This window comes from Chaetura pelagica, unplaced genomic scaffold (genome assembly GCF_000747805.2).
Source record: "Chaetura pelagica isolate M959 unplaced genomic scaffold, ChaPel_1.0 scaffold12, whole genome shotgun sequence".
NCBI classification, from domain to species: Eukaryota; Metazoa; Chordata; class Aves; order Apodiformes; family Apodidae; genus Chaetura; species Chaetura pelagica.
The window spans coordinates 2,665,349-2,677,355 of NW_009952801.1; positions in this window are offsets into that span (position 1 = coordinate 2,665,349).

The window sequence follows — 12,007 nt, forward strand, 5'->3', positions numbered from 1 at the left end:
GAAGTAGAGAAGACAAACTGCCACCCAAGCCCTGTGTCCTTTGATGGAGTTAGAGCAAGAAAGTTCTCCAGTTCTCAGATTCTAGTCAAGGAGCAGAATTTAAGTCTTTTCACCATGGAGTGAAATGCTTTGGGAATGTCCCTGAGGAACACCACTACTAGCTCCTGATTGCCTGGTTGCCTTGTCAAACACCCTCAAAAATTGCCACCTAGGATGTATAACTGCGGGAAGAGAAGGGCAACTATAACATTACAGTAAGAAACAGAAATAATAATTAATGTTGTATTTAAAGATATAGGAAGATACATTAAACAAATGTATTCACAACGAAGCTTACATGCATGATACTTTTTTTTGTAAAATAATGAAAGAAGAGCTTCATAAAATCATAGAATGTATGGGGCTGGAAGGGGCCTTTAAAGGTCATTTAGTCCAGCCCCCCATGCACTGCACAGGGATGTTTTTAACTAGGTCAGGTTGCTCAGAGCCTCATCAAGCCTGACCTTGAATATCTCCAGGAATTGGGGCCTCTACTACCTCTCTTGGCAACCTGTTGCAGTGCTTCACCACCCTCATGGTAAAGAACTTCTTAATGTCTAATCTAAATCTACCTTTCTCTAGTTTAAGCCTATTGCCCCTCATCCTATTGCTACACACCCTTGCAAACAGTCCCTCCCCAGCTCTCCTGTAGGCCCCTTCAGGTACCTGAAGGCTGCTATAAGGTCTCCTTAGAGCCTTCTCTCTTGAGGCTGAACAGCCCCAGCTCTCTCAGCCTGTCTTTGTAGGAGATGTCCTCCAGCCCTCTTACCATATTTTTGGTTTATACTGCAGTCAAGTGCTATGAATACTAGCCATGAGAGTGCAAATAGAATCCTTCAAAAAGACTCAGCATATAATCACACTGCAGGCCTCAGTATGACAGAGCTTTAAATGAGTGATCTATCTCTACTTTACAGTAACCTGTAGCATAGACATAAACTCAATCTGCTTATACACTCAGACTATACACAATATTAATCAGTTGTGGTGTCCCTCTTTCAGTGTTGCTTCAGATGACACTTTCCTTTTATACAGCAATGTCCATTTACTGAAATATCTGTGTTCTCCTATAATTAAATGCCTTAGCCCCATATTACAAATAAAAGTAGTGCTTAGGGTGGTGCACGAAAACATCAAGAAATACCTTTCATGAATAACCAATTTATGCTTTGGACTTCAGTCATGTGGCTCCTTTTCAGGATTATCTTAATATCAAGAAAATACATACTACCTCTTGTCATAGAGGCAGTTCCCTTCTGCTCCCTTTGTGCTTCTCATCTCCTGATAGTGATTACCTTCTCTTCCAATTACCTCAGTACCAGCTTAAAAAGACATCACTATTTTATCTCATTTGGGATGAGCTACACTGAAAATCATAAAAAAGAAACCTACACTGGCAAGAAGATCAGGTGTTTCTGCCAAGCTTTTACTTTGAAACATTTTCAATTTCAGCAGAACAAAACCTCAGCCATTTAAACCTGCTTATTTTTTCTCTATTTATTTTTAGAATGAGTGAAAATAAGGAATTGGTTTGCAAGCCAAGTCTTACTATAAAATTAGTCTCCAGTTTATACAGAAAGACACCATAACAAGAGAAAGAGGTGACACTGGGAAGAAAAGGAAAAAGGAAGTAGGTTTTAAACAGATGCATCTCAGGCATCTTTTCTCTTTGAAAGGTTTCTATTAGTACAGGTTAAAAAATGTTTAAGCAAGTCAGTACTTCCTCTGTTAAAGATTAACAAAGGAAAAAGTGAATGAGGGGCTGTTACAGTATTTCAGCCAGATTAAATCCACTAGGTTTTTCCTGCTTCTTACCACAGTCATAAGTCATCCCAGTCACCATTTGTTATTACTATATATTTTTCTCTTTAAAAGTATATATATTTTATTCTTCTCGGAGTTTACCTGCCAATTCAGTTCTACCTTTGTTCAGGATAACCAGTTTTACTGCAATTAAATTCCTCTGGCTACAAGGCAGAAGCTAATCCCTGAACATTTCTTTAAGAGAATGTTTTGTTTTGTTGGTTTTTTTGGTTGGTTGGTTGGTTTTCTGTCTTCAGATCCACTACTGTACTTCATTCCAGTAAGACTAAAGATCATCCAACAATTCCATCATATTTTTTTTCACACTCTGGGGAAACAATTCAGTGTTAACACAGTCTAACATAGGATCTCAGATGAAATTGCATGCTCCCCTGGTATAAGTTTGCTAATTGTTTAAATCAAGACCATGGTGTGTCTTTCTATAGCGCCGCCTTAAAAATGTAGCAATTTTTTCTCAGTTCATGTGCTGAAAACCAGGCAAGCATAAGTTTCCCACCACACATCCTTTCTCTCATGCAGAATCTTCTCCAATATATAAATTCTGAGCATGTGCTTGTTTTTGTGTGTGTACATGTGTGTTTTTCTGTATGTTTGCATTCTGTCAGAATGTATTAATTAGAAAAAAGATTAGGCATAAACGAAGAATTAAATATGCTCATGTACATATTTGTATGAATACATATATGTGCATATATGTTATCAAATTGATACTTAAGTTATTTAGTATTTCTGCAGACTCCTTCTCACACAGAAACAATGTATTTGAGTTAATGTAGCTCAGCTCCAACCTGGTTGAGACAGTGTAGAATCTGAGAAGCTACTTTAATTTAGATTTGCTTTCTACTTCATTTGCAACATTTTTAAAATTTTTTCTCCTTCTACAAGTAATGCTCATTCCATTGGGAATGGGGCCATCAATTTACTTACATAATAGCACCTAAATATTAAGAGCTCTTGGTAACAATACTTTAAAAATTAAAGTTTCCATTTATAAGATTATTTTTTCATCGTGTGTGGTGATGTGTGACCTCTTATACCAGTGTCCAGTCCAGGAAAAAAAAAAAAGAAAAAAAAAAAAAAAGAAAAAATTGAAACCACTTTTAATCAATGCTATTCTTAGAGAACTTGAAACAAAATAATTTGTTCACTTTCCTGACAGTATCCCTATGCAGCTACAAATAGAAACATTTTATTTCTTGCACTCTCACTGATAATCTTTCAGGAAGGTTGCTTACTTCTGCAGCAATATTATTTACTAATTTTGAGCACCTCAGTACACCTTTGGTCTCCCAAACTGCCTGAAGTTGTAGTAAATAAATGTCATTGGCTACCTGTGCTTATTGTGTGCTACTTACTTTGTTCATTTATATTTGGTTCGCTCAGTGTCATCATTAGTTTAAACCTGGCAGACAGAGAAGGATGAGGGTTTGCAAGTGATAAACCTAAGTAACTGAACTATATCACACATGACCACCCAAGCTGAGCTTTTTAAAAATACTGGTGTTCTGCTAGAACTGGATAGACAGGACTACAAATTCTCATGGCAATATTGGCAGTAACCCATACAGAAAAAAACATAAGAATTCCATGGTAACTCCTGTTTATCTTCCTGTTTATCACTAATCCCTGCTGGCAAAATGCTTTCAACTTTGTAGCTTGGATGCTGTTAACTGAACGCACAGTTTCACAGTTTCAATATGATACACAAGATATCCCTCATGCATTTTGAAATGGGCTATGAAGCTTAGGATATAAAATGGATTATGGTTTTAAACAGATGTTTTAGGTAACTACTTTCCAACTGTGTGTGTAGATAATCAAAGTGCAAAATAGATTATTCCATCCGAGAGAAATCAATGCAGATCTTGCCAGTCACTTGGGACAGTCAGAGCTCCTAGCATTTTCATCACAAGATGGGGAAAGGACCTGGGAAGTGTCCACAGAGCGTATGACATTACCAGCATCATCCAGCAGCTTTTCCCGTTCCCCAAGGATCCTTGTGCCACTTGATGCAGAAGAGCAAGCTATCAACCAGTCCAAAGAGTTGTGCACTTGGGCCAAGGAATAGAAAATAAGCTGAACATAAGCAGAGTGGAAGAAAGGGCAGTAGTTGATTGTGGGATTGCCCTGGTGGGTCTGAGAAGCAGTCTTAATTACTTAGCTCCTTGGGTTTTTACATTTAACCCATACAGAGAAGAGAAACTTAATGTGTAGTACCTGTAGAAACAGTTTTTTTGAGGCAGGATTGGCAGACCCCCACACACACACACTTTTTAATTGCTTCCTGGCTAGTTTTATCCTGAGCTGATACTCATACTTCAGTGTGTGCTTACATCTGGATGTGAGCCTAATGCATAGCAACAGCTCATGAGTGTTCCAAGTTTCACCAGTTCATTGTGGCTTCTTGGACACCTCACTGCACAATCTTCTACTGGAAGACAACTACAAGCTACTTATGGCACCACTTTCTATTGCTTGAGATTGCTTTCTATGACTTAAGAAAGTAATGCTTCAACTTATGGCACTTTCTCATATATGTTTTATGATAAAGTATTTTTCCTACTACTTTACTCAACAAAAACAAACACAACAAAAACTTACCTGGGAAAGACGCAATGTATATCATAAACTCTGTATTTTTTTTCTCTTGCATACATTGTTTGTTTTGTTGTTTATTTGGTTTTTTTTTCTTCCAGGATAGCATTTCTATTTTATCTAAAGTGTTCAATTACTTCATAAAGCTAGAGAAGCCACTATCAATCTTTTCATTCTAGTATCTGATAATGAATTCCATATGCTCAAAATTCTAAATTATGCTTTCTCTCTGTTATACTGAAGACAATAAATGTACTTGGAACTAACATTAGTACAAAGAAATTTCCCCATTTTTATTTAATTTGTGGTGCTATTTAATGCAAAGCAACTGAGTTTTAAAATTCGGAATGATAGTGCTTCCATGGTAAAACTACATAGTCAAGAATTTATTTCACCTGAGTTCGGGGGGGGTTTAACATCAAGAAGATGAAAGCTTTGTGACATTTTATTTGATGCTTCACAGCTCTCTAGAAATTTATCTTTTCCTTAATCTTTCAGGGCTACAAATTGTTCTACATATTCCCAGCATGCACACCTAACACACATTCATACTAACATACAACTACACATATACAGCTACACAATTATGTGCACGTCTAACCTAAAACAATTAAAACTGAGGAGAGATATTACTACATCTCAGAAATTAACAAAAAAACCCTAAATGCAAGTAAAGATGATTTTTCCAAGTGAAAATGAAATGCTGATAAAGAAAAACACCATCTTTCCCTTACTAAATTTCAGATGGTGCATACAAAATTGTGCACATTTTCCCAGCAGTGGGGAGCTGTACCTTTGAGAGACCAGTGCAAGAGCTGCTGGCACCAGCCTATACACAGTGCTGAGTAATTGGGATTCAGATACAGAATGAAGTACATTTCAGTCAAACTGTAATAATGAGTTGGTAGGGGATTATATAAATTGCTCCAAGCATCTTGTTTCCAGAGGTAATAAAAAAAAAAAAAAAAAAAAAAAAAAAAAAAGATGGAATCTGTAAAAATATTACAATTAAAAAAACCCCAAACTGTCTCAAAGTCCCAAGTACTTAAAGGGTGGCTACAAAGAAGGTGGAGACTGTCAATTTAAAGTTAATCACATTAAAAAGATGAGGCAAAATGGGTGAAAGTTACTCCTGGAGAGATTCTAACTGGACAAAAGAGGAAAATTTGTCACAATGAGAACAATCAGCTATTGGAATAATCTCACCAGGGAAGTGGTGGATTCCCCAACATTGGACACTTTTAATATTCAGCTGAGCAGGGTGCTGAGCCATCATGTCTTGACAGTACTTTTGCCAAGAAAGGTTGGACCAGATGATGCTTGAGGTGTCTTGCAACCTGGTATTCTATGAGTCTATGAAAGTGAGCTAAAACATGTCATTGTGGAAGGCTTGGAGCTATAGCGAGCAAACGATAAAAAAAACCCAAATATTTCAGTGTGGGTGAAGTCTGAGCTACTGCCACATTGACACTGCTTCTGCCATTTTGATGAAACAATAGTAAATCATGTAATGGCTGACAGCTGCAAGAGAGACAGCTGCTGTTCTTTTGCCGTGGAGTATGGAAACCAATGGCAACTCGTTTGTGATAATTCCTGCTTCCAGTAAAACTGTCCCTGTCCTATATGTATTAAACTGCATGTACTCAATTGGGAGTATTCCTGGGAGCTAAACATAGCTTTTTGAGACTTGGGCGGGGTACCACCAGGAACTTTTAGGTATCAAAGACACGAGACAGGTAATCATGACTCAATCTTGATGACCAAAGGCAAATAAGTGAGGAAGATGCATTTGGTCTGGCTTGTAGTTACTAAGAGAAAAACAAAACTATCCTACCACATACAATGCTTCAGAATGTCAGCTGAGTTATTTTCCGTACATCTGAGGGTAGGGGTGAACTTTACCATCTTTTGATCATACCTAAAGCCTCAGCTCACTGTCTTTAGGAGAGAGGAACCAATGGAAACACACTTTGACAATGCACAGGCAGCCCATGGGGCTTTCAGAATCTCAGGAAACCTCCTTTGTAAAATACTATAGGAGATGATATGTGCTAGTTTTACCTGTACAAAGTAGCCTTCTAGCCTCAAAAATCTTTGTGAAAAGAATTTCAGCAATAAACCATCCTGGATATATTTCTGGATCACAATATTTTTGACTTGTAAGTTTCAATCAGCACCAAAATTGGATGTGAAAACTGTTTTGATAAATGTGCACTATAAAATTTCAAATATATAAGTGAGGTTCCCTTACCAAAAATGTATTAATGCAAATATATACTTGCATATTTGTGTATACACATAGCCATACTGTGAAATTTATTTTCCCATGGTAGTAGCCTCCTTGTTACAGTAATTTCTGTAGCTTTCAAAATCATGTTACATTAAATGGCAGACTCCTAGTGTGGTTTTGCAATTCATTGTCTTCAGACAATTTTATCAACTTCATTTGTTTGTTTTGGTTAGAAATATCTAAGATAAACTGTTAGCTTCAGGTTTTGATTGGAGGAGGTTTGAGAGTCATTGTTAATATAGAAATCATTAGAAAACCCAATTATGGTCCATTACTCATTTTTAGCACATACATTTTCTGTTTTGTTGTTTGTTTTGGTTTTTTTTTATCATAAAGGGTTTGTAAAAAGATAATAGAAGACCTTTGAATAGGTTCCTTGGTGGTACATTGTAAACTGCAATTATTTGTTCCCAGAAACTTTTTTTATCTTTAATAGAGAAGTGACAAGTCTTTTAAATGGAGCATGATTCAGAAACCCCTACTAGAAAGGTATTAAACATTCTTTCATGAATAACAGTAATCTGGAATACCAGAGTGGACTGTCACTTTAAAATGTAGACCTAAAGATGTATTTTTTCCCCTGAAGCCCATCATTAAGCTGAAGTCATTTTACAGCTGCAATGTTGTCGCCACCACCCCTTCCTGAGAGGGAGGAGGACAGCATGCTGTTAATGCACAGCTGTCACTCACAAGCTTGCCTGCAAAGCAATTGGACAAAACCATTAGTCTGTAATACTCAAAATTTTCTTCCTCTATAATTTTTGGTAGATTTTACTTTTTTGCCTTCCAAAATACAGTAACCCAGCACAACCAGTTCATAGTGTAACCATGGCATGAAGAGAAAACCAGGCAGTTCTCCTTCTGAGGCAGAAAAGCAATTTTGTTGTTCATCTCAACTTTCCCACAATCACACATAGAGACTGGTGGATTCTCTCTCATAGTTAATGACTTTCGACATTCATGGATCTTAGAAGGAAGAGCCTGATAACAGTTTTCCTCTCTCCAAAAATGCTAGTTTGCTCAGGCAGGCAAAAGTTCACAGAGAAGCTGGCAGGCTCCTTTTGCTTTGCAATCATATTTTGTGAAGTACAATCATCCAACGTACTTGAAAAAGCTTAACTTCCCCCTCAGAATACAGTCTTAGCTCTGAGTATCAAAGGGGTTTTTGTCCCTTATCAAACAAGAATGATTGTACTTTTTACCAGTAGCAGAAGAGTATAAGGAAGAGCAAGATGACAGGAGGACTGTCTGCTCATATGTTGACATTCTCCTATACATATATGCAACAAAGTTATTCGGATTTGAAAGCGATTCTAGATCACTGCTAAATCCTTCCTGCATTTGTTAGAAGGAGCACACTTCTGCTGTCACACACACACACACGCGCACACCCATATAAATTAACTCTTGTAAATACCTTATGAAAATCCTTATGCTTTATACCATTTTCTTTCTACTGCATGGGCATCTCAATTTCTAGCTTCAGTGAAGATAGAATGTGTGAAGACAGAGAATGAGAATGGAAAGTGGGGGTGGGGACAGCTTTAGTTTAAAATGCAGACGAATCTGCCTTTTCTGCTTGATGGCTTGTAACATTTCCATGTAGTGTACTTTGCATGGCAGAACAGCTACTAGTAATAGAATTTCTCACAGTGGAGGTTAATTACTTTTCAGCTACTGCAAAATAAATTTCCTGTCAAGCCCAATGACAGGAGTATGCCACTGTCACTGTTTTTACCTGCAGTTTTAATTCACTGTTAATGTTTGACACCAGCTTGCATTCCGGGGGCTGATCTCCTGAACAGTGGGGTTTCCCAAAGGAATAGGACAGACTGGCACTTATGGAATAGCAAGATATGTGGAAAAGAGCACATTTTACCTCTTTCCCAGTGCACTGCAAAAAAGATTAACCGACCTGTCTTACTTTAAAGAACCAAAGAGAACCTCACACCTGATGAAATCAAAGTACATTGAAAGGTGCACATTAAAATATAGGACAGAAGAGGGAGATGGTATATCTGGTCTAACCTTATGCTAAACAAACCTACATAACTCACAACTTCCTTTCTCATTTCAGCTTTTCTGCACTTTATAAGTCCATTTTTAAGCCTGATAATTTAGTTGTGAAAGCTGAGCTCTGTGGATGAGACAGTAAACCTTATGTGGTAGTGAATGATAGAACTCATTTCTCATAATTGCATTTATATTCTTTAAATTAGTTCTCACATATCTTTGTCTTGAAAGAAATCTCTTCTGCTCCAAAGAGAATAATGCCATTTATCAAGTGTTTCTGTGGTATGCATTTTCCCACTCTTATCTTTAACTAATACAAAGTCCAATGTGAAGTCACATTAGTAATCCTTAGGGACAAAAGAAAAGTATGCCTAGAGCTTTCCAGCCTTCACTCATGCTGGGTAGTCTAGAAGGGAAACTCCTTGACATATTTCGCTTCCCTAGTCAAAGTCTTAATCTCCAACATGTGATTTTCATGACTCTGGGGAATTCAACATGCTCCTAAATTTGCCCAATTGTGCACCCAGGACTAACAATGTGGGTTTTTTTTATACCTGAGGCTTATTATTGCACTGCTTAGGAGAAATAAAGACAACACATAGTCTCCTTCTTTAACAAAATTAAAACCAGAAGGCAGAAGATTAAATGTCAGAAGTTTCATCATATAAGCTTTGTTATCCATACAAGTAGTCTTAGTTGTTTCTCACTAGCTGTGCTGTTCCTCTTCAGGATATGGATTGTGACATTGCAAACCTGTGAAGGAGCAAGACCAGATGAACATGTAAGGCATAGGGGACCTGAAGGGAGCTGAAGGATTTTGTAAGCTGCATGGGCAGATGAAGAATAGCTGGATCACTGAGAATTTAAAATATTTTCAAAAGCAATTAACAATTAAAATGAAGTTTGCATCAATACTGATATGAAGATTTCTTACGTTTCACACTACTTGTCTGAATTTCTGCACAACCAAGTCCAAATAGAATACCATTGGCTTGAGTTTAAAAAATGCCTTGAAAAATTTGGGGGTTTATTCAGAAGTATGTTTCCTATTGAAAGAAGTGACTTGAGGTAGATCTGGGCAGGACTTGCTCCATTTAACACCCAGGTCCCTGATGGCATTGAAGTTTATGGGAAAAAAATGGAAGTCTGGATCCTTGCTTCACTTTAGGAGCATATGATAATACAAAAAGTCCACATAAGATAGGTCACAGTTTCTCATGTATGAGATATTTCATTTTAGTTGCAGAAATTGGTTATAAACAGAAAGGCATTAGATTATTTTATTGCTGTTTAGGGCACTGGAATGGGATTTCTGGGTTGTTTTTTGTTGTTGTTGTTGTTGTTTTTTGGTTGCTTTTTTTTGCAAGCCACAGGAGGCAGCAAAGTTTTCCAGATCTTTAAAAATGCCTAAAATCCTGCCTGGCAGTGTAGCTTGAACAATTTGGTCTACTGAAATTGCCTTTTTTCAGAGCATTAGGCTCAATTCTGATGGTTAAAGCAGAGATGAACTTTTGGCTTTGAAAAGAAGCTAGCCCAGAAGGGTGCTGTTCAGCACGGTTTGAATGTCTGATTCACTTTCTGAGCTATTTGAAACTGTTTTATGTTGCTTGACTCATTTAATTCATCTCCATGAAAATCTGTATTAGTGAAATGTCAGATCCTTTGTGGTAGCATATGGGGTTTTTTAAGGTATCTGTAGGTTCATAACAATATTAAAACAGGCACCTTCCTCTCAGAAAAAGCTCCCATGGTATAGATTCAACCTTTCACAAAAAGAGTCCCAGGCAGCACAGTGCAGCTCGTATCTACACCACGTAAATGTTCATACTGATGTCATTCCAAATTTTAGAATATGTTCATATATGTTTGGGTTTTCATTCATTGACAGCTCTTAAAATGATGAATAAGGAGTCTTAATCCTCATTTTGTGCTTCCTGGTTTTGCTGTCAATAATTGCTGTTAGCACATATATTGAACCAAAAATCTGGTGCCGATATGGCTTAGAACCTTATGTCTTGCTTCTGAAACTTATATGAGGCCTTAAACAAACACTGTAATATCATTTAGAAAACAAGCAACGTGACCAGATGAGCTCTTGAGAAATTAAGTCTTAACTGTGGAAATACACTGAATTCCACGTAAAATAAAACTGAAGGTGTGTGAGCTGCTTGCAGATGTGATTTTTATACTTACCATTTTAATTTTCATCTTAAATCTTCCTCTACAGCAACTGCTCAAAGTAGGAAACCACTGCAGAAAGATGTCATCTCAAATGGTATTGTGGTAAGTTAAATTTTATCATACCTGGAAGATTGACCATAGTTTCCCAAGAGATCCCACTGTTGCTCAAAATAATTGCCTATGGCTAAAGTAATAAGTTATGAAATCTGTTAAATGTATCACGTGGTCATCTAAACAACACTGTAATTTACATGTGCTGCTTTCTTATTTATTTATTTCCACAATTTTTAAATTAAGAATACAGCTAATACATGCAATATACGTAAGAGAATAAGGAGGAAGTACTAAATCCCTTGTTTACTACACTGGGCATCTAAATTCAAGCATAACAGTTTAAGGAGAGATGAAATAACAGAGAAAGGGAATTAGCTTTGGCATCTGTTTTATAGCTGTGGGACTACAAAGAGTTAAAGGTAAGAAAAATCAGTATTTATGACTTAGTGATCATCTCCCAAAGACAGTGGTTCCCTTACTTCTTTTTTCCTTTTTTTTTTTCTTTTTCATTCTGTATGCTCTAATTTCTAACCTCTTATATAGCATATTATGAAATTATTAATGAGAAACTATCTTCTAATCTTGACTATCTTAAAAGTATTAGTAAAGGATGCCATTTATCATCATATTTCTTATTAAAGCTTGGAAGAAAGAGCACACAGCAGTGTATCTTGGAAGTTATAGCTGTGAAGAAAAGCACTTTCAGCAATTTTCTCACTGATTGTGGCTAATGTTAAAACAAATACTGGTAAAGGGTGCCCCCACTGTTTGATTGCCAAGGTCCACAGTTCCAATGACTTCAGGTTCTTCCCTATATAAAACTTTAGTTGGCTTAGTTCATGATATTTTATGTGTCTCTTCATCTCTTTTCAAAATCCATTAACACCTCACGTTCCCTTTGTCAGTGATTTGGCAAAATCAAAGTCTTAATGAAGATACATTGTGAAGGACCCTGTGCTCACCAATCATTTTTTAATTTAATTATATATAAAAAAAAAAAAAAAAGGGGAG